This window comes from Triticum aestivum, chromosome 7B (genome assembly GCF_018294505.1).
Source record: "Triticum aestivum cultivar Chinese Spring chromosome 7B, IWGSC CS RefSeq v2.1, whole genome shotgun sequence".
Taxonomy (NCBI): domain Eukaryota; kingdom Viridiplantae; phylum Streptophyta; class Magnoliopsida; order Poales; family Poaceae; genus Triticum; species Triticum aestivum.
In genome coordinates, this window is record NC_057813.1 from 300205529 (window position 1) to 300226425 (window position 20897).

A 20897-nucleotide genomic window follows, 5' to 3' on the forward strand; every position below is an offset into this window, starting at 1 on the left:
AGGTGGGTCAACATCATGGGAGCAATCGATGTCAAGAGAGTCCACTAGTGGGACAAGAGAAGCACCATCACCTATGTTACATTTGGAGCGTCGCTCATGTGTTGTAGGTGAGGTGTCGAAGATCCACTCGTTGTCATCTTCATCTTGATGGAACCATGTGGGGGGTGCATCATTGTCCACCATGGCCATCATCGTCTCCATTGGAGGGATGGACTCGTCGAGGATAGGCATGTTTTCATGTAGGAGACCTAGCACCAAAGAAGAAAACACACTAGGAGTAGAGGTTAAGTCGTTAGAAATCATAGTGCCCTCACATGCCATCTCAACTACCTCACTCACTACGTGTTGTGGCTCACTCACTCCCTCAAGGATGCTCTCACTCATATGGTTGGTGGAGTCACTCAAATGGCGCTCAACCTCACATAGGATGTGTGCCATGCTCTCATGTGTGGGTCTAGTGGTGGTCACACTCATCCTCTCATAGGAAATGCTCTCAATGTCACGTATGGTGGAGTCACTCATGTCACTCATGTGGTGGTGGCTCTCCTCACTTGTCACTTTGGGCATCTCAACATATGTGGGTGTCAGAGAGATGTAGGTGCAAATGTCTCCATGCACGGTCGCGTAGCTTGACTCGGAGTATGAGTCCAATATGGGCGTCATCTTCATGTTGTAGAAGAGGTTCGCGCTCGTCGCCATGGTCGAAGGGGATGGCCCTTGCTCAACCGTCTTGTCACCGTCTTGGTGTGGGAGGCCCATATGATGTGGCACCTCGTAGCTCGTCTCCATGATCGAAGGTTCCCATGCTTGGCCATCTTCCTCGCCTTGGACCTGATGAAGTTGTAGTAGGCGTACTCATGGGAAGTAGGCGAAGATGCCGTACGTCGAAAGGCAAAGATGCCTTGATAGCACTTGGCGAAGATGCCGAAGTGGTGGTGGTAGCCATAGCTCCGTCTTGGTGGTGCTCGTCTCGCGGTCTTCTCTTTTGCTCATGAAGCTTGGACCTGGCGTGAAGTAGGGCTTGTTGGGACTTGTGCATTTGCGCTTGTGGAGCATCTTAATGATGATGATGTCATTGTCGTGCTTGAGCTCGTAGGTGTTCGTCGTCGTCGTGCACATGATGCTTGGAGGTGACTTGCTCTTCATGACGATGTTGATCACGAACGTGATGGTGGTCTCCATGTAGATGTGGACGTGGACGAATTGCGCTTGCATCGTTTCCGCGCTCCGAAGACTTGTGGCTTGAATGTCGCCGCTTTGAAGGTGACGAAGGGGAAGAAGACTTGATCAAGGCTCTAATCTCCTCCATTCTTGCATCTTGCTCCTCTTTATGTGCGGAAAGCTTCTTGTCGATGTAGTCCCTTTTCCTTGCTTTGGAGTGTAAAATGTCGATGGAGATGTTCTCGATGTGCTCTCGCAATCTTGATTGTACGCCTTGCATTTGTCGTTGTAGATTGAAGATAGACGCTTTGGAGATGTAGTTGTTCACGTCGTCGTTGTTGTCCTAGACCGGAGAGGAAATGACTTGCCTATCCATCACAAGACTCGAGCAAATATGAGTGGGAGAAAGAGAAGAACTTATTCCAATGTACCTTGACTGATGTTGACAATGAATCAAGTTCACTCAAATGCGGACAATGAAATAGCACTATTGGTACCAATCCTTGTCGGTTCTCACACCTACACAAGTAAAGCTTATGGTGGAGCTCGGTGAGGATAGTGGCACCAAAATTTAATGCAAAATGTTAGCAAGAGTCAATAATGTTGAAAGAGATTCACAAATTCGCAAGTGAAACAAATGGACCAATAGCAAAGAATGGCACACGGAAACACACACATGGATAGATAAATGGGGTCGTGCAACCAAGGAATGAGCACAAAATGTGGAATCCACGGAAAACGCTCGTGTTGCACAACTCAAGAGAGACGCTAGCACGATTGCTCAATAGGTGGATACGACACTTGTGCACAACCTATAAGATGCAAAATGGATAAACTTCTATCCCAAGTATGCTATGTATGTATGGTTCCCAGTGTTCCTCTCAAGATGATCCAAGATGATCGGATATGACAATCTTATATGCAATGTGGTATGATGCTATGGCACTTGCTTACAAGCTTCTTTGCTCTCTTTCTTTTGCTTAAAAGCTTATTCTCTTTTTTTTGTATGGCCACTTTTGCACAATGCACAAACCAAGATAGCAATTGTGTATATGCGGGAACAAACTTGTGACACAATATATGATACCAATATGATATGTTGTGTATGCAATGGATGGTGTAGATCACTAATGTGCGCAAGTAACATGGCCCGGCAATACTGAAATGGCTAGTCTCGATAGGCAAGTGAAGCAAAATGGGCTAGGGGTTAACAATGCAATTGCAAGGGAGTATACAATGGTGTTGTCGAGGTTACCGTCCTTTGCGGTGATGAGTGGCGGTGTTCTTGATGTAGATACCAGGATGATGGAGACTCGTCCCTAAGTAGCCAAAACACCTTAGGAAATGGAAAAACCGCGAACTCAAAATCTCAAAGACAAAAGTCAAATGGTGGTAGCGGAAAGCGGTGGTGGTTTTGCACTAGGCAATGCGGAAGTGGAATGTTGGCTATACACGTGTCTGAGTTGAAGTTGTCGTCCCTAAGTAGTCGAAACACCTTAGGAGACACAAGCCACAACTCAAACAAAATTGGGTTAAGTTGGGGTGGTGGAAGTGTATGGTGGGCAAGCCTATGCGGATGTGGATGGTGGTAGTTGACGAAGAAGCAACTGTCCCTAAGTAGCCGAAACACCTTAGGAGACTCGAATCACTACTCAAGCAACCACTAATGTTATGGGGAACAAAATGGGTTAGGTTGCGGAAGTCGGTGGTGGCTATGTGGATGATGTGGTGGAGGGCCTAGGCAAAGATGCCAAAATTCACAAAATTTGATGGAGTCAAATGATGTTGGTGGTATTTTTGTAGGATGAGGGATGTCAATAGCTTCAAAATGAGCTAAAGAACGTCAAAATTGGAGTTCAGATGAATTAGTTATGGCCGAAACAAGAATCAGCCGAAGTCAATATCTACAGGTTATGGACGTCCGTAAATGGACGGATGTTCGGTCGCCGAACGTCCGGGAAGGTCGGAAATCCGTAAATTCGGTTCAGGTTTGGGGTTCCGGTCGTCCGGGAAAGGTCGGATGTCCGGTCGTTCCTGGGGCTCCGGACATCCGTAAAATGCCGATCGTCCGGTGGGTCGGGGTCAACACGAAATCCGAGATCGGGGTGCGATTTTGAGCGGAAAATGGAGATTTCAGGGTCAAAATTGACGAGATTTCATGGAGGAAAGATGGGGAAACTTGGGGAGATGCTAGATCCACTCTAAACCAAGCAAATCCATGGATCAAAATCAACAAAATTTCAACTCACCAACAAATCACAAAAAAAATTGGGGCTATTTTTGGTGGGGATTTTCGAATTTAGGGAAGAATACAACTAAATTAGGCTAGAAAAAAGAGGGGTAGGGGCTCCAAAAATGCGATCAACCTTGCTCTGATGCAAGATGATGTAGGGCGTAACCCTAGGGGCTGATCTTTTACGTTTGGAGTGGATCCTACGGGGAGACACGAAGAACAAGCGGAAGAAAACAAAGGGAATCACAGGGGAAAACGAGAGAAACACTCAACTGACAAGGAATCAATCACACGAGGGCTAGATCACCGAACACACAAGGTAACACAAGATTCAAAATCAACAACGGTAAGATACACGAGTAACCGTTCTTCTCCGTGAGGAGGTATTGGGGTCTTCCCTTGAAGGGGTCTTGAATCCGCTTGGGGGATCTTCTCCGAAGAGGTCGTGAGCTCCGAGGAGAAGTAACCAAGTGGATGAGCAAGGCTCTCATACAAAATATGAGCTAAACCAATGCTAACCCTAACTAGGAGGAGGTGGAGGAGTATATATAGTCATGGGCCACGAAGGGGTAAGTGGGGGATACATGGGCCTCGGCCCGATACTATGCGCAGAGACAGGCGTCGGACGTCCGGTGGGTTTCGGTCGTCCGGAGGCTTGGGACGGTCCAGACATCTGGAAGTCTTCGGACTTCCGTAGATATCATTCTGTTGCCGTGGCGCCGGTCGCCCGGAGGCGCTCGGTCATCCGGGTCCTGGGATGTGTCGGACGTCCGGTCCTCGTCAGTCGTCTGGCCGCTGTAGCATTCACGGGCTGACTCTTCAGGCTGGTGGAGGCTCCAGGCGTCGGACGTCCGACGGGGTCCGGTTGTCCGGAGGCTGTAGACTTCGGGCCGCTTCTTCTCTTGGTCCTTGTACTTGGCATCATCGCTAGCTCGTCCGTTGGATGTGGTGGCTCCGTGGCTTTCCTCTAAGTATCTGATCATGCATAGCACACACGTTGGAGGTAGTAGCCATGTCTCACATGTAGAAAGTGAAGGTTCGGAGAGGAGCGAGTTCACCTTGTGTACAATGGCGTATAGTTCAGGTCTCGTCATATTTCCTCTTGGGGTTTGGAGAGTAGTCGGAGTGTACATGGGGATGAACGTGGGATGCTCCACATCAGGAACTCAAGTAGGAGTGGTGTCACCTCAGATTGAATAGCAAGAGCTCTTGCTCTTGTCATGGGTCCACTTGAAGCTTCGGTAGTTGATGGAAGGTCCTTGGGGATGACCGAAGGATGCTCCGCATTAGAGGGACTCCAAATACGTGATCAACGTGGCTCATGATACCATATGGTATGGGGCTAACCCGGTGTAGGCCAATCTTTCACGATTGGAGTGGGATCCCTCGAAGAACACGAAGAACACGGGGAAGAACGGGGAGAAATCACAAGGAGAAACACTCAAGAACAAGTCCAATCACATATCCACTAGACAATCAAACACACAAGATCACAAGGTACATGAACAACAAAGGGAAAGATACAAGGTAAGGTTCATCTCCAAGAGGAGGTCTTGATGGTATCCTAGACGGATCTTCCCACGAGGGGGTCTTGATGATATCCCGCAGGATCTTCTCACATGGAGGTCTTGAACTCCATGGGAGTGGTCTCTCTCTCTCAAGAGGAAGAGGTAGGAGCAAAGCTCACCTAAGAATGAGCTATCATATTTTCTACCCTAGAAAGGAGGAGGGAGAGGTCTACTTATAGTATTAGTGCAAATGGGGGCGAAGTGAAGGGGTACATGGGCCTTAGCCCGTAACTGGACACAGCCACTATCCGGTCGTCCGTGAGACGCCGGTCGTCCGGAGGCTCGCAGGGGTCCGGACGTCCGTAGGTGTCTGGTCGTCCGCTCGCCGGTCATCCGGTCTTCCTCGGATTTCCGTAGATTAGGTTCTGTTGCCATGATGTCGGACGTCCGTAGGTGTCCGGTCGTCAGGATCCTGGAAGGTGTCGGACGTCCGGGCTAGGCCGGTCGTCCGGAGCCTGTAGCTTCTGTAACAGCTCCGTCTTCTTCCGTCTTCTCTTCCATGCTTCCCTCGCGGATGGTGTAGGTGTTCCTTGGCGCTTGCACTCCTCCTCGTCGTCCGTGAAGCTCCGGCAATACCTATGCATGCACACGGGTGGAGTGTCAAGTAGTATACCAACCTCGAAGGGTCAAGTGAACACGTGTAAAGGAGAAGATTCACCTTTATGTATGAGAAGTAGAGGTCGCACGTGGCACTTGCCAAACGGACTCTTGACATGGTGATGACCGTAGGATGCTCTGCATCAATAAGGCATATAGCCGCTGGATTTTCTTCAATTTACGGCCAAATGAGATTCCCCCGGATCATAGAGCATATACAAAAATCTATGTTTGTCCCTACCAGGGGGGCTAATGTCTATAAGCAACATAATCTCTCAAATTTCCTTCAAAAATAAGAGTCAATGGGTTCAGAAACTTGTCCAAAAACAACGACGAATGATGTTCTTTGACTTTCAAGGCCAAAAAGTCCTGCTTAAGGCCGAATTTGAGGGTACTATGGGCCTCTTGGTGCAAGCGGGGAGTATTTTCTGGATTCGCGCGCTCCCCGCGAGAAGTTTGAGTACTTGTGGGTCTGACACGGACTCCGAATGCCAAAGTTATGACCGTTTTAGTGAACATCGGTCCATTCTACGGCAGTCCTTGAAAGAACTTCATTTTCCCGGGACGCTTTTTGCCTGACCGCCCCGAAATTTCTTGTCCTATATAGTGATGATATTGTTTCCACATATATATTAATCGATGCCTGGAATGCCTTTTGTTCTTGGCTTTCACACGCATGAGTTACAACATGCCATCCGGCGAAAACAAGGAGAATAAGGCATATAGCCGCTAGATTTTCTTCAATTTACGGCCAAAGGAGATTGCCCTGATCATAAAGCATCTGCAGAAAGCTACGTTTGTCCCTACTAGGGGGCTAATGTCTATAAGTAACATAATATCTCGAATTTCCTTCAAAAGGAAGTGCCAATGGGTTCAGAAACTTGTCTGAAAAACAGTGGCGAATGATGTTCTTTGACTTTCAGGGCTAAAAAGTCCTGCTTAAGGCTGAATATGAGGGTACTCCGGGCCTCCTGGTGTAAGCGTGGAGTATTTTCTGGATTCGCACACTCGCCGCTAGCAGTTTGAGTACTTGTGGGTCTGACACGGACTCCGATGACAAAGTTATGACCATTTTAGTGAACATCGGTCCATTCTATGGCAGTCCTTGAAAGAACTTCATTTTCCCGTGACGCTTTTTGCCTGACCGCCCCGAAATTTCTTGTCCTCTATAGAGGAAATATTGTTTCCACATATATATTAACCGATGCGAGGAATGCCTTTTGTTCTTGGTTTTCATGCGCATGAGTTACAACATGCCATCCGGCGAAAACAAGGAGAATAAGGCATATAGCCGCTGGATTTTCTTCAATTTACGGCCAAATGAGATTGCGCGGATCATAGAGCATCTGTAGAAAGCTACGCCCTACTAGGGGGCTAATGTCTATAAGCAACATAATCTCTCGAATTTCCTTCAAAAGGAAGTGCCAATGTGATGAGGACATGGCTAGCACAGTTACACCCACAACCCCAGCTACTATACCTATTGGACAAATTACTAGAGCTCGCGCACACCAGTTAAATTATCAGGTACTTTCATTTCTTGGTAATGTTTCTAATGTTCATGAGAATGTGATGCTGCCTAACTTAGATATGTCTGTGTTGGTTACAGTTGAAGCACCTAGTATGGACAAGAAGAATGAACACTGGAGCATGATCAAGCACTATGATGAAGGCGCGCATGAAGGGAACAAGAACGGAGTTTCTGGAGGAGATTTCCGCACTTTGAAGCCAGCATGTTGACATACAAGAAGATGGACGAAATATACATCTGTCACAAATTTCGTCCACAGCTTATTATTGGTGTTGTGTCACCTTAGTTTTGGGCTAGGCCCATGTATTTTCGAAATACCTCTCATTTGGCTATTTTTAGAGTCTATATTATAGGGGAAACGACTTAGGAGGTGTTTTAGTCCCACCTTGTCAAGGGTGGACAAAATCCCCTCTCTTTTCCCCTATAAATACAACCCTTAAGGCGCCATTTAGACTTGGGCTTTATTTAGTTAAAAGTTAGCCGTCGCTGCAACTTCGTCTACTTTATTTATGTCCAATGACAAGACCAAGACCGCTTATGAAACCCCACTTTTATCAATACTTCATCCATACTTGCAATATTTAGATTGCTTAATCATATTCTTGCTTGTTCTTTGATTGCTTGCAGGAATAGACCTTCGTGGTCAGGTTGATCATTCTCCAGCGTGGTCAATAACCTCTCGGAGTTTGTTTAGCGATTGCTAAGGCGCAACGTCATGCACGTTTATAGTCGGATAGTCAAAGTCGTCTCCACCAAATCGATAGTTATCATCTCATTGAAAGATTAGACACCCTATGATACGGGGTAGAACCCTAGAGGCCGATCTTTCACGTTTGGAGCGGATCCCTACAAGGAACAGGAAGAACACGAGGATGGGAAGGAGGGAAAAACACGAGAGAACACTCAACCAACAAGAATAAAGTCACACATACGCCAGATCATCGAGGCACAAGGTGATACAAGATCCAAATCCAACATGGGACGATACATAGGGTAACCGGTTCTTCTCCTTGAGGAGGTCTTGAAGATGGTGATGAGGACATTAATACCATTGTTACACCCACAACCCCTACTGCTACATATACTGGACCAATTACTAGAGCTCGCGCATGCCAATTAAATTATCAGGTACTTTCGTTTCTTGGTAATGATTATAATGTTCATGAGAATATGATGCTGCCTAAATTGGATACATTTGTTTTCCTTACAAATGAAGGGCCTAGCTTGGAGAAGGATGAACATTCGAGCAAGAACAAGCATGGAGATGATGGCATGCGCAAGGGGAACAAGAACGGAGTTACAAGTGATGATTTCAGGACTTTGAAGCCACCATAATGGGTGCATGAAGCCTTGGTCAAAATATACAAGATTGCACTTCATAAATTTTGCCCTGAGGCTATTCTAGGTGCTGTATCACCTTATTATTGGGCCAGTGATGAGGACATGACTACCTTGGATATGACCAAATATATTGCATACATGTATATTTGTGAGGTGATTTCTAATGCAAACTATGCAATAATTTATTTATGTCATCGAGGACAAAAATACTTCACAAACTTTTGTGCCATGTCTAATTACAGGTGTATGGGACATTTGTACAATCCACATATGAAGATAAGGGAGAAAGAGATGTTTACTTGCTGTTCAAAAAGTTCTCTCACGTCACTTTTGGCCCAAGAGAAGATAAAGTCCAAGTCTCTCACATACTGGACTCAGATTCAGACTGCACAGACACACCTGATTCAAAACGCCAAGAACTCTTTCATCCGGACTCTGAATTGGGTGATTATTTTGTTGTTGGAAAGTAGATTTCATGCTCTTTCCAACCCAATTGGAATCACCTTAAAATCCGTCCGGAGCGTTGAGCTATGTATGAAACAATCTGACGCTGCAGCAGAATCCGAGTCAAACTACAAGTCCAAAGGTGTTACGTCACCTCCACTTGGGCCCATTGGCCTTGTACAACCTAGGGTTAGTTTTAGGCTGCCTTGGGACATCCTCCCACCTCCTTGGCCGCCACCCCTTGAGTAGATCCATCTAGTAGCTTTTTCTTTGGGATTTGTTTAGATTAAAGTTCGCCATAGCTGCAACTTCGCGTACTTCGTTTGTGTTCAACGACCAGACAAAGGCGTCACAGAACCCAACCTTGATCAATAAAGCTTTCATCTTATATTCGCAATATCTTGATTGCAATCTCAGTTTCTTGCTTGTTCTTCGTTTGCTCGCAGAAAACAGACCCTCGTGGTCAGGTTGATCGTGCTCCGGCATGGTCAATAACCTCTCAGAGTTGGTTTAGCGATTGCTAAGGCGCGATGTCCTCGCACGTTCGTAGTTGGATCGTCAAAGTCGACTTCCGTGAAAGCGATATCCATCATCTCATCGAAAGACGGGACACCTTTGCCTCTATGAAGTGGTATCAGTTTTCAGGTTGATCGGTGAGATTTTCCAGTTATCCCTAGATTCGATTTATTTTCTTACCTATTGTCCAAGAAAAAGCCACAAAGAAAGTTAGATCTATTCATCTTTGTCCTAGGCAGTCCAAGCCTTTGCAATTTTCTTTTCATTGTTTGCATTATTGAATTATCGGTTGCATCGTCGTGTCGAGTTGCTGGTCTTAGTGTCTAGTTTGCTTTAGAGTTTCGAGTTCTGTTTACATTAGTCATGTCGACGCTGCATCATTATCCCTTCTGCTGTCCACCATTCCATACATCAATTTCCACCATGTGCAACGCATTGTTCATTGTCATAATCATAGTTGAGGTCATTCACATCTTCGAGTGATCCAATCTGCATCTTATCTAGTTTGTCTTGGAAAGAGGGAGAAAAAAAAAGATAGAGAAAAAAAGAGAAAAAAAGGAAAGAAGAAAAAGAAAATGAGAGAAGAAAAAGAAAAAAGTGTGAGAAAAAAAACAGATCTATCTAGAATCAATTTCGTACCTGAATTCGGATTGGAATCTGTTTTGCACACTGTTCACTAAAACAGGTGTATCTTCCTCATAGGAAGTCCGTTTTGGCTCCGTGAGTACTCAAATTAAAGCTAGAGACAAGACGCATCTAAATAGTTTCAGAAGCAAGTTCAATATTTGATACCTCAAAATCGGCTTCCAAATAGGTCTTTTTGCCCTCCGAAGTTTGTGAACACAGCTTGTTCCAATTTTTCAGGACAGTTTTAGAATTCTTTGACTCCTCATATCAATTCGGAATTGAGTGATTCTTTTTGCATTGGAAAGCTTGAGTTAGTAGCATTTTTTGAAAATTTATCAGAAAATTGGCTCAAACTTTTGAAGAGGAAAGTTGGAGAGAGTTGTTGTATATCCTGTTTGGCAGTTGTTTTTCATCATTATCTTCACTGCCGTTGTGATCTTCACTTATATCTTGCTGTCCAGAGCTATTTAGTATCCTTCATTGATGCTATTGTGCTATGCCGTGACCTCATTAGTGTTCTAGGCTCGCGTCTCTAGTCCGGTCTAGCCTAGGACCAGCACAGTACCGTCGTTGAGCGTTTATTCAACATTGCATCTTTGAATTGATTATTGCTAAATTTTTTGCTACCATATATAGCCAACCCAACTCCATATATTTCTAGACCGTTTATACGTGTGTTCCCCTGGCAATCGCTTTACAAAATCTTAGAGTTACTTGACACCGCTGGTTGCCTGTCACCACCTGCCGCATGGTAAGAACTTGTAAGATATTGATATTTGCTTTACTGTGAGCACTTCAAAACCACATCCTAGTAGTTCATAGGAATATTATTCTCGAATTTTGTTTCTTGTTTCTACTAATCATGACAGGTTCCGGAGATAGATGTTCTTGGACGTTGGACACATCTTCACCATCACGAGAGTTGGGACAACACACACAAGCACATGGTCAGGTTATCTCTTTACCGTCATTTGAGGGTAGATTTAATCCTGCTATTTATCTCGCTTGGGTGCTTGAAGTAGAACAAGTTTTTAGTCACCATGACTTTTCTGAACTTGAGCGAGTACGAGCTGCCACTAGAGCATTTACTGGTTTTGCTTCTATTTGGTGGAGTGTGCATTGTAAGAAAAACATTGATAACCAACCCACGACTTGGAAAGATTTGAAAGATGTAATGAGACAACCATTTTTCCCTCCTTACTATCGTCGTGAATTGCTTCACAAATTTGAACAATTTAAACAAGGCAACAACACTGTTCATGCTTACTACCAAGAGTTCAAATCTTATATGCATCATTGTGACATAGAAGAATCTGAGGATGATACAATGAATAGATTTTTTGATGGTTTGAACCATGATATTCAGGCAAGATTTCAGTATATTCCTTGTTGCATTAATGGTATGTATGTTCGTGCTTGTACCTTTGAGAGACAGTTATAGGAGGATGCATTGGGTGACTACAACAATTACTATTCCAATTCATGCTCACTACCAGCGGTTGATTCCTCCATCGTTGCACCTTCTAGAGCAGCCACACCTCAGATTGTGAGGGCGACATCATCTCAAGTGTATGGTATATTGCCATTGTCCATACCTACATCAGCTACATTTTTGCGACAAGGTAACAGTAAAGGTATTGATGATATAATTTCACATGAGAATGATGCATGCCTAATTAACTTAAATACATCATGTGTTGAGTTACCTGTTGATTTGAGCATGCCATCTATTTTAGAGAATCATGTTACTGTCATGAATGGGTCATGTGATCGAACAACTGAAATACCAACAATTTTGAGTGCGCCATTGAATTAACTAGTACAATGCCCGTGCGTTGCTACGGGTAAAAGCAGAATACCCATGTGTTGCCACGGAATAATAAAAATATGGACACATTGATCAAATTATTCTTCTAATTTAGAAATACGGGTTAAGGGGTTACATCCAGTTTTCATCATGCAACGACAAATATAAATTCTCTTCCACTTTTTTTCCCTTCTCGGCAATCTTCCTATCTCCTTAAGCAGCCAAATCGCTCGCCACCCTAGAACTTATAACTGGATATATATCATCCATTTATAAATAGTATTAGTATTCTCACTGTAAAGAAATATAAGAGTGTTTAGATCATAGTAATCTAAACACTTATATTTCTTTAGAAAGGGAGTATCACTCAACTTCACGCATCCACGTGTCACTATTACAAGGTACACAAAGATTGACAGTCACTATTACAAGGTACACAAAGATTGAAAATTTCATAAGCCTCTTATTTCAGTAATAATAACATAATCGATGCAACCTTCAATAATAAGCTCATTGTATGGATAGGAGTAGCGGCAAATGCCAAGATGGTGGATTCAGGTATATTGTTGTAATACTTTATAAGGTCCTCGAAAATAATCAATAAAGTGGCCGTATGCATCTCCCAGATGCAGATGCCGGGGGTCATCCTCCTTTTCTAAAAAAAATAATAAGCTCATTGTATATAGGAAATTTCCATTTATCTTGAATCAAGAATTTGAATAATAAGTTGGATAATCTAATGTTTTCGAAGCTGGGGGATTTGTATATAATTAGTATCTTTATTACCAACACAATCATCATGGTTGTGGTCATGGCAACAGTCGTCAAGGTCTTCACGGCGCCACCGTTCTCCTTCTGCATAGTGGCGGAGACAAGCCCCAGGCTGCCCGGGCGGCGGCCTGGGTCCTGAGGCTTGGCTCCTTCGTTTACTGTAGTGGATTTTACACTGTTTAGCACTGTACCAAGTGATTGGCCTGGGGCTTGCCCGGGTCATGGCTTGATCCTAGCTCCGCCACTGCTTCTGCGTCTCCACCAAGTTCAAAGACGGCACGACAGCGGCGAACAACCTATCACCGGCATTTAGGTTTGTCAGCTTTCATGTTGGCCAACTTCGCCCCGGGTTTCGACTTCTTCAGTTGCGTGATTGCAGTTGCCTCGCTCTCCCTTGAAAACACCACGATGGCCACAATTGCCCCTGCGCTGCCCGTCGTCTTGGTCGCCATCGCAGGCATCACCTTCCCGTCCAGCCCATGCTAATTAAATCCTAGAAGCAACAAAAGTTAGATCACTAATTAAATCCTAGTATGATGAACCATTTATGCTGAAATAGCTACAGAGCAACTCGCGTAGATTAAAGTTAAATCTAGCAATATAGTACACTTGACACCGGAGTAAACCCCAAATTAAACAATGTACTATGACTTCAGAAGAATATACATTAATCTGCCATATTGCAGGGAAAACAAATCTGGAGCACAAAGTAGAGAGAAACACCTGTAACACACATGCACGATATAACATGACCTAAATGTAATAAAATATAGTTGTATTTTCTAATGGAACAAAATATGTATCTGCCGATGGTACTCAAGATGCTTCTTTTTTTTGCCTCTCATTATTATTTTTGTTGGAGAAGAAGTTACATTTGTTACGCACTAAAAGGCACCTGGTAGCATATCATGTCATCAGATAATCTTCTGGACTGTGTTCCTACTTCCTACTGCTTCACTGATTTCTTGTAGTTGCTAGAAAAATGAGATTTGTCAAACAGAAGCTTCCTTCCTCCTGCCACCGACGATGTGTGAATATTACGTGAGCTGCTACAACCTTTTTTTATGGATCAGACGATGAGCAGCTACAAACTTGATACTGTTAATGGTAGTCTCATTCTTCCAAAAAAATAGGAAAACAAACTCATACATTTCAACACAGCTCCTTCTTCACATAAACTTCCAGTTTAAATGAAAATACTATTATTTTCGATTAAGGAAGCTTTATTAATTAAAAGGTTTAAGCATTATACCCGGCCCCTCTGCATAAATGGAAATACTAATAGCAACAAAAAAAGCTTAATAAGAAAACTCCGACAATGTGGACCGAGATTGACTTGGTAGTAGATCAAATCACAGGCGTTCAATCTTTGTTCAATGAGAACTGAGGAACAACTTTGTAAAAAAAAACTACCCTACTCCACACTGATCATTGCATGACATCAATATTTCTCTTACAGAACTAAACTTAGACAGCCATGTAAGCTCTAAACATTGTTCTTGATTAAACGGACAAAACATAAAGGAATTGGAAGTCTCACCATCAGTATATAATGTTTCCACGCAATATTTTTGTCCGAACAACCACAATCAATGTCCATTACATCCACACTCGCCTCAAGAGGGAGAGTAGACCCGCCTGCACAATAGAGACTATAGAACATTCACATGAAGTGCTAAAAAATGTAATACCAAAATTTAATCTAATGAGGAAGCAGAGCCCGCCGCCGCATCCATGGATGGCCACCAGGGGAGTCTCCAGCGCCGTGCAACATCGACCTGCCACAAGGGCTCGGACGGGCAACGGCACACGCATCCACCCGCTGCCCCCCCACGAGCCATGGTAGGGAAGGCCGACCGTGATCCAGGTCGCCCGCAACTCGCGGCGCCAGAGGCGGATCTGGGCGCGCCGCCGCCACCACCAGCCTCCAGCCTGCACCACCACCGCACTGCCCATCCCATCGCTGGCATGCGCCGCCGACAGCCCACGTCGGCGCGCTGCTGAGCTGCCACGGCCAGCGCCAAGCGCCGCATCCGGCCAGAGGCGTCCGGCCCTCACAGAAACCCCCACGCGCGGAGACAAGAAGGCCCCGCCGCCGCCAGCGACGAGCGGGCTTCGCCCGCTCGCGCCCCCGGGCGGCCGCGAGGGGGTAGGGAGAGGAGGGGGGACCGGCGGCGGTGCTAGGGTTGCCCCCCGGACGCCTGCGGGAGCGTCGCGGGAGGGAGGAGGGGAGGTTCCGGTTCTTCAGTTCCTTCAAAAGCTCCTCTACAATGGAGTATCAATTTCATAAAATAAACAACATACTGACCAAAATACATTAAGAAGTAAGTTGTACAAGATTCAGCTTACCTTATGCTTGGAAAGAGCCTTTCCAATCATTTTATTGGTTCATCTGTCTCTACTAAGGCACAAGCCAACTTCCCTCTATTTGTAGTATGTAGAAACGATCCTAGAGTAATGTTGAGCAAGCAAACAACTCACATATTGCTGGAAATGTTTTAGAAATTATATATTTTAGTAAACATGGCTGACCTGTAAAAAGTTATGGGTCTTTCTCAGTTTTGTAGTGCAGAGCTCAATAACTGAAACAAAAAATACATGCTGGGTCGAGACAAGCTGAAACATGGCTTAAAGCACATCAAATGAAACATGGGTGTGGTGTGGTGGGGGGATGGAGTTCGTTGTCACTGCTTGCTGAAGGTTGATAATATAACTGGAATTTCAATCGTCGGAAGCACATAAGCTAATTTCAACCCTTTGTCAAAAGCCAAAATGAAGGCAACTACATCACATCCCATGAGATAGAAGATTAGAGAACTTACCATCAAGATGGAAACCGGGACGGGTTCCCTTCGTCGGATGTTGGTAGACGACGTCAAAATCAGGGCAAGTCACATTACCAAACGGACAACGGTGGCTTGGCCAGTTCACAAACCCATGGCGTCTACTCCTCATCGACTCTCGTTCCTTCGTCGGCATCATGGGTCGGGCATCAACGACAGTCTCCCATTGCTGCTCAGCACGGACTCCAATGTGACAACACCAAAGTTGCAAGTTGTCTTGATTGGACTACAACACAAAAAACATCATTCAAATGGCAGATTATAAATATGCAAGAGAAAATTATATTGCGCTATCGAATATATCAGACAATCTCTGTCTTCTCCATGCTGCTTGCAACAAAGAATGCTAGATTTTGGTCGATGCCTTGAGTTAACTGATGCATGGTAAATAGTATATCGTGATCCAAAATTTGTACATGCCTTGAGTTTGTTTATGCAAATGAAATAGTATTGATCATCTATGAATTTTACAGTATACTTCTTTATGACTACAGGGAGATGGAAGTGCAGTTTGTTTATGTACGTACTAATTTAGGTAAGCTTACAACCGATCGAGTTCAATCAAGTTGCCATTTCCAGCTAAAGCGTAGAGGTTATAGAACATACACCTATTGCATGTTATTCCAGAAAGTGCTTAACGATGCAATACTAAAATTTAATCTAATGAGTACGCTGATCTCGAACATGAAAAGGACGAGAATAGAAGGCCAGAACATGCATATATCTCTACAACTTTCCTTGCTTAGATATATCTATGAAACAACAACTTCACACCAATAAATCAAAAGAGAAATTTCTTCAAATAGGTTGTGGCCAACGTGAGTGAATATAGTCCATTATATCTACTGAAGTCCAAATGCATGGATTGGTTAGTGAGCTTTCAGAGTGATATAAAGTAGAAATCTAGGACCCTAAATCTTTTTTCGTCGGCCAACACAAACAATCGGAAGACTTAACAGAATAATGCAAAGAGAAAAAAGGCAAACCTTATTGTGAAATTTTGAAGCAGGTGAGCCTCGTCAAAGTTTTGTATATTATACTGCCGTTCCATCGCAATATGGCACCCATGCATCAACGAAATGTCGGCCGACGAGCCTCCTAGCCTCCGCCGAGCCAGCTGCATCATCCTACCAAGGAGCCACCGCGCCTGGCAGAGAAAGGCCCCCCAACGCCGTGGAAGGGGACACTTCAGTTCTCTTTATTTCCAGTTTATAGTACTGGTCCTGCAAGTTACATCAGGTCAATCTATTTTAGAAAGAAACCAAATATTGTTACTCGGAGAAAGACATTAGTGTAGCTTTGATAGCAATGACAACATACCATGATTCCACCAGGGTCAACGGCTGATAATTATGTGTTTGTTGTATTTGTTGCCTAGCGATGACCCTGTGAGCCGGTGCTTATCTCAATTTGATGGGATCTTGCAGTAGATCTGAGATATTGTGAAATTTGTCAACACAGATGCTGGATTATTGAAAATTAGTTGCACAGATGGATCATTTGTGCTGTGTGTACCTTCCTAGAATAGCTGCCGCTTCAGAAATAGTTGGATTCATGTACCATCGAGTTGCCAGACAGGACTTGAAGGTCAAGTTTCCTGTACAAAAAAATTAACGGGTAATTTTAATTTCTTCTCTAAATTGTGCAGGATGGATATAAGATGACGATACGTACTTACATTAAATTCATGTACTGGCATGCCAACAAATAGAACTATAATGGGTTCTTGAGCAGACCACCGTTGTAGCTTGTCTGCATCAAGGGCATCTGCTAATTTTCCCCAAAACATCACAACGGCGGGCATTCTGGAAAGATATATCATTGTTTCAGTGGAGATATAAGAACACGGAATGAAAAATGATAAAAGTTGGCGCACATTTGTGATGTGATTTTCTCATATCTGGTCAATCGATCCGCCGCTCGGCGCAAATATTCTTGTGATGCTGGTAACTAATCCAACATTCACAAGTTGTAAGAAGTGGAAAATTATACAATAAAAACAATTCTTAAGAGTTGCTGACCTGACAACAAAACGATTTGTTTAATGCAGCTTTGGTACTGTGTACATTGTAGGTGGTATATCCATACTTGGGAAAGTTTGGTGGCTGAGGCACAATTGGTTCGACGGTAGTTTTTTGGGCAAACACTACTCTCCATGGACGATCTACAGTTTTGTATCTTTCCCTAGCATACTGAACCTGGTAAGCGCCAAGCTTGTAAATTGTTGTTCCTTCAGAGATCCTGTTCTTGAAGAGCTGTACTTGGAAATTTGGAATTGTGCCTTCCATTGTTCCACCCTAGAAAGGAAGTAAATATGTGTATGGTAAACAGGTCACTGCCTTCAGGACCCCAATGTTCTCATATCCTTGTAATGCGGATGGTAAGGATGCCTCTGCTGGAATATCTTGTAACGTCTCAGCAGCATTTCATCCATCTATGAATTTTCAAAATAAATATATGTATAAGAAAACCTGCTCAGCAGAGCAACAAAATTACTGTGATTTAACAGAGACTATTGAACTCATGACAAAAAAAAAATCTAAACGCATGCATCTCCAATATATATGTTTCTTTCTTTCCAAATCCAGCCAGACCACCCCAGCCGGCACAATCCAGTGCATTTTTTTTTCTGAAACTGAAAAAATGGAGGTGTACTACTTGTCAGCTTACATACACAACAAAACAACGTAAGCATCCTAACTTAACAAATAATAACAGGGCACCGACGACAGCTATGCTAACTATTAGCACCACAACACCAAAGAAAAAGGGAAGGAACTGCCAACATTTATAGCTAGCTATAGGAGAGACCACCATGCTAGAATGCAAATGAAGCCCAAAATGGTTCACTTAGTGTTGTCACATGTGAAGAACACATTACAACATCTAAGAGGGGCAAAGGACAACCTGACATGGTAAGATCAGCAAGTACTTCCGCAGATGCACCCAGCCACAAATTTGAGTATCGCCTTCTCCGATGGTGATCGAGAGTAACGAACAATAAAGTGATTAAGCAAACAAATTACATGTATGTTGTTCTTTAAGTTTCTATAAACAGATGCATGATTTGTTGAACTTGACAGATTCTTGAAATCACCATCTGTGAACACATGAGCTGTGGGAAATTTTGTATTGGTGAGAGCAAGCTAAACCGAACCTAGTTCAACAAACAATTGAGCCATCCAATGCATGTTTCTTGTTCATTTTTACTCAGAATATTGTTGGCATTGCAGACATTCCATTGAACGCATATAATAGCTTTGTGTTACTCAGCAGGCGTGGCTAAAATTCTCTAATGGTAGAAGAGAAAGGAGAGAAGATGACCTCCTGCTTTATCTGTCGCATCTGCCATAGCCAAGGTGAGGGTTCTTGCAGCCGTAGGAAGAATAGAAGATAATGCCGAACAGGGTGAAGCGCCCCTTAGCAGCACTAATGACGCGGACGTGGGCACCGCAGCGGCCGTCGACTGGGAATAAAACGACACAACAACAATAATAACGAGGCATACGATGAGTATAATTTGCTGCATCTCGCACCTCATTGGAATTTTGAGTTCCCAGCTCACTGAATTTGTGGGTTCACATCTCACGTAAGCACATTGAATGAAACTACTTGTGAGTAGGAAGAATAGAGAAAAGTACTTGTTCACATCTCTAATATTAACGGACGGGTGCCTCTCACCTTGGGATTCAGGTTCTTTCCTGGCTAGAGGTTAGTCCTGATCCAAAGCTGAAATTAGAAAACAAACAATGTCAGGTCAAATACACAATAGCAACAGAAGAAGTTTATTTTTTCTGTCCGATGATAATAGCTTTCAGTTTCACAAATGTAGAAACTAAGACATACAAAAATCCAGCTTTCAAAAATTTATGTAATCTAAAAAACATGAAGATATTTCCCAAGGAAAAACATGAAGGTACACACAACAACTCAAAAAATTCCCCAGACCAACACTAAATAAATGGGCGACTGGCAGAAGTGTGAGCCGTTGAGGCATTAGACAAACCTATTTTGCTATAGCGCAGTATGGATAGCAGTAGTAGGCAGACTTTGCACAGCTGGAACCTGCTTTTCCTGGAGGGTGCTTGTGGTACCTGAACCAGCTCCACCCGTTGGAGGACTTGTCGTAGTAAGTGTGATCGACCGCGCGTCAGGCCTCTAGAAATATCAGGTTCTCCTCCGTGAGCGCCGGCGCTGCTTGGGTCGGTCAAAACAATGAATCAACGAGAATCAAAGCGAACGTCAATCTGAACCCTCGGCTAGCTCACGTTGCTTCGTCCTTGCGGAACATGGACTGGAATCCAGGACACTCCAAACTCATCTTGAGTCTTTTGGCAGTGATTCCTTGCGCAGCTCCTTCCTCCACGGGGTCATGTGAGCCCGGGTAGCAGCAGCTTACCCATCAAATGCACGACAGGAGAAGCACACATGTATTTGTATGGCAATTGACGAGACATTCACCAAGATATAACAGAACAGAAATTTTGTAGTTCATCTCAAGGAAAAGGGCATGGCTAGAGATTTATTACCGCAATGGGATGGTCTGGTGGACGAAGACATGGGACAGGGGAGGCAAAGCCGTTGCGTCCGTCCAGATGCACGTGGACCACCACAGGTCGGTCTGGCTGGATCTGGTTGGAGCAAGCGGCGGAGACCTTCAAGTGCAGCCACCGGCGGCGGCAACCGCCTCACGCCCCTCCTCCTTGAGATGATGTACAGGGAATCAACTACGGCCGGATCTAGAGCGTCGGCAGGTGGGGAGGCCGCGGCAGTCGTGGCACCGATGGAGACCCATGGCATGGCGTCCTTGTAAGGGAGGCGGTGTCGCGAGAGAGAGGGGTCTTTAGAGAGGCACAGGATCTTGGCGCCGGCGAAGGGCGACTCTTCTCGGATCTCAGCGGCGGCGAAGGGAGCGTCCTCTCCGATCGAGAACGCACGGGCGGCGGCGATGGGATGCGAGTGCGAGGTGGCGGCGATGGGATCTGGTGGTGTGGCGTGGTGGCCTGGAAGGGATCTCATGCGAGTGCGAGCTCGAGGGCACCTGGAGGCCTCGTTCCAAGACAATTTTTTTCGCTGGTTAATCATCGTAGGGTTTTTTTTCGCTGGTGAATCGTCGTAGGTTTTTTTTTTCGTCGCTTGTCTCGGGCGCGACCTGAAGAGCACGGGGGCTGGCAGAGGATTTGGTACGTGGTTTTTTCGGTTCGTGCCGGGTCACTGTTAGGTGGGAAAAGGTGAGAGAAGGTATCAAAATAGGTACCAAATATAACCGGATGAGGTGGGATAAAAATAACCTAAAATCTAAAAAGCGGCCGGCCACCAACTAACAGAAACGGGCGGCCGGGCTCACATGTGTGATTTTTTTGTCAGCTAGTGGATATTATTGTTAGCATTAGATGCGTATAGACTAGTCTGGCAACAGATTCACGCACATTTATTTTAGCGTCTTAAATTTTTAAAA

General features: G+C 44.5%; 1 long non-coding RNA gene across 21 annotated transcripts; it reads right to left on the reverse strand.

The window, feature by feature from the left end:
* Positions 1–12378: 12378 nt before the first annotated feature.
* LOC123156304 (uncharacterized) lies at positions 12379–20524 on the reverse strand. 21 transcript variants are annotated; one of them, XR_006477958.1, is made up of 16 exons: positions 19969–20518; positions 19708–19833; positions 19446–19633; positions 19121–19168; positions 18764–18905; positions 17461–17873; positions 17316–17389; positions 17118–17244; positions 16955–17036; positions 16760–16871; positions 16426–16662; positions 15419–15665; positions 15129–15178; positions 14946–15045; positions 14137–14861; positions 12379–13089 (listed from the first exon to the last, which is right to left on the reverse strand). It is a non-coding gene; the product is annotated as an uncharacterized lncRNA (long non-coding RNA). The 21 variants fall into 21 exon arrangements; XR_006477969.1 differs by adding an exon at positions 13492–13610 and having other exon boundaries at positions 19446–20524; XR_006477954.1 differs by having other exon boundaries at positions 19446–19833; positions 19969–20519.
* Positions 20525–20897: the final 373 nt, after the last annotated feature.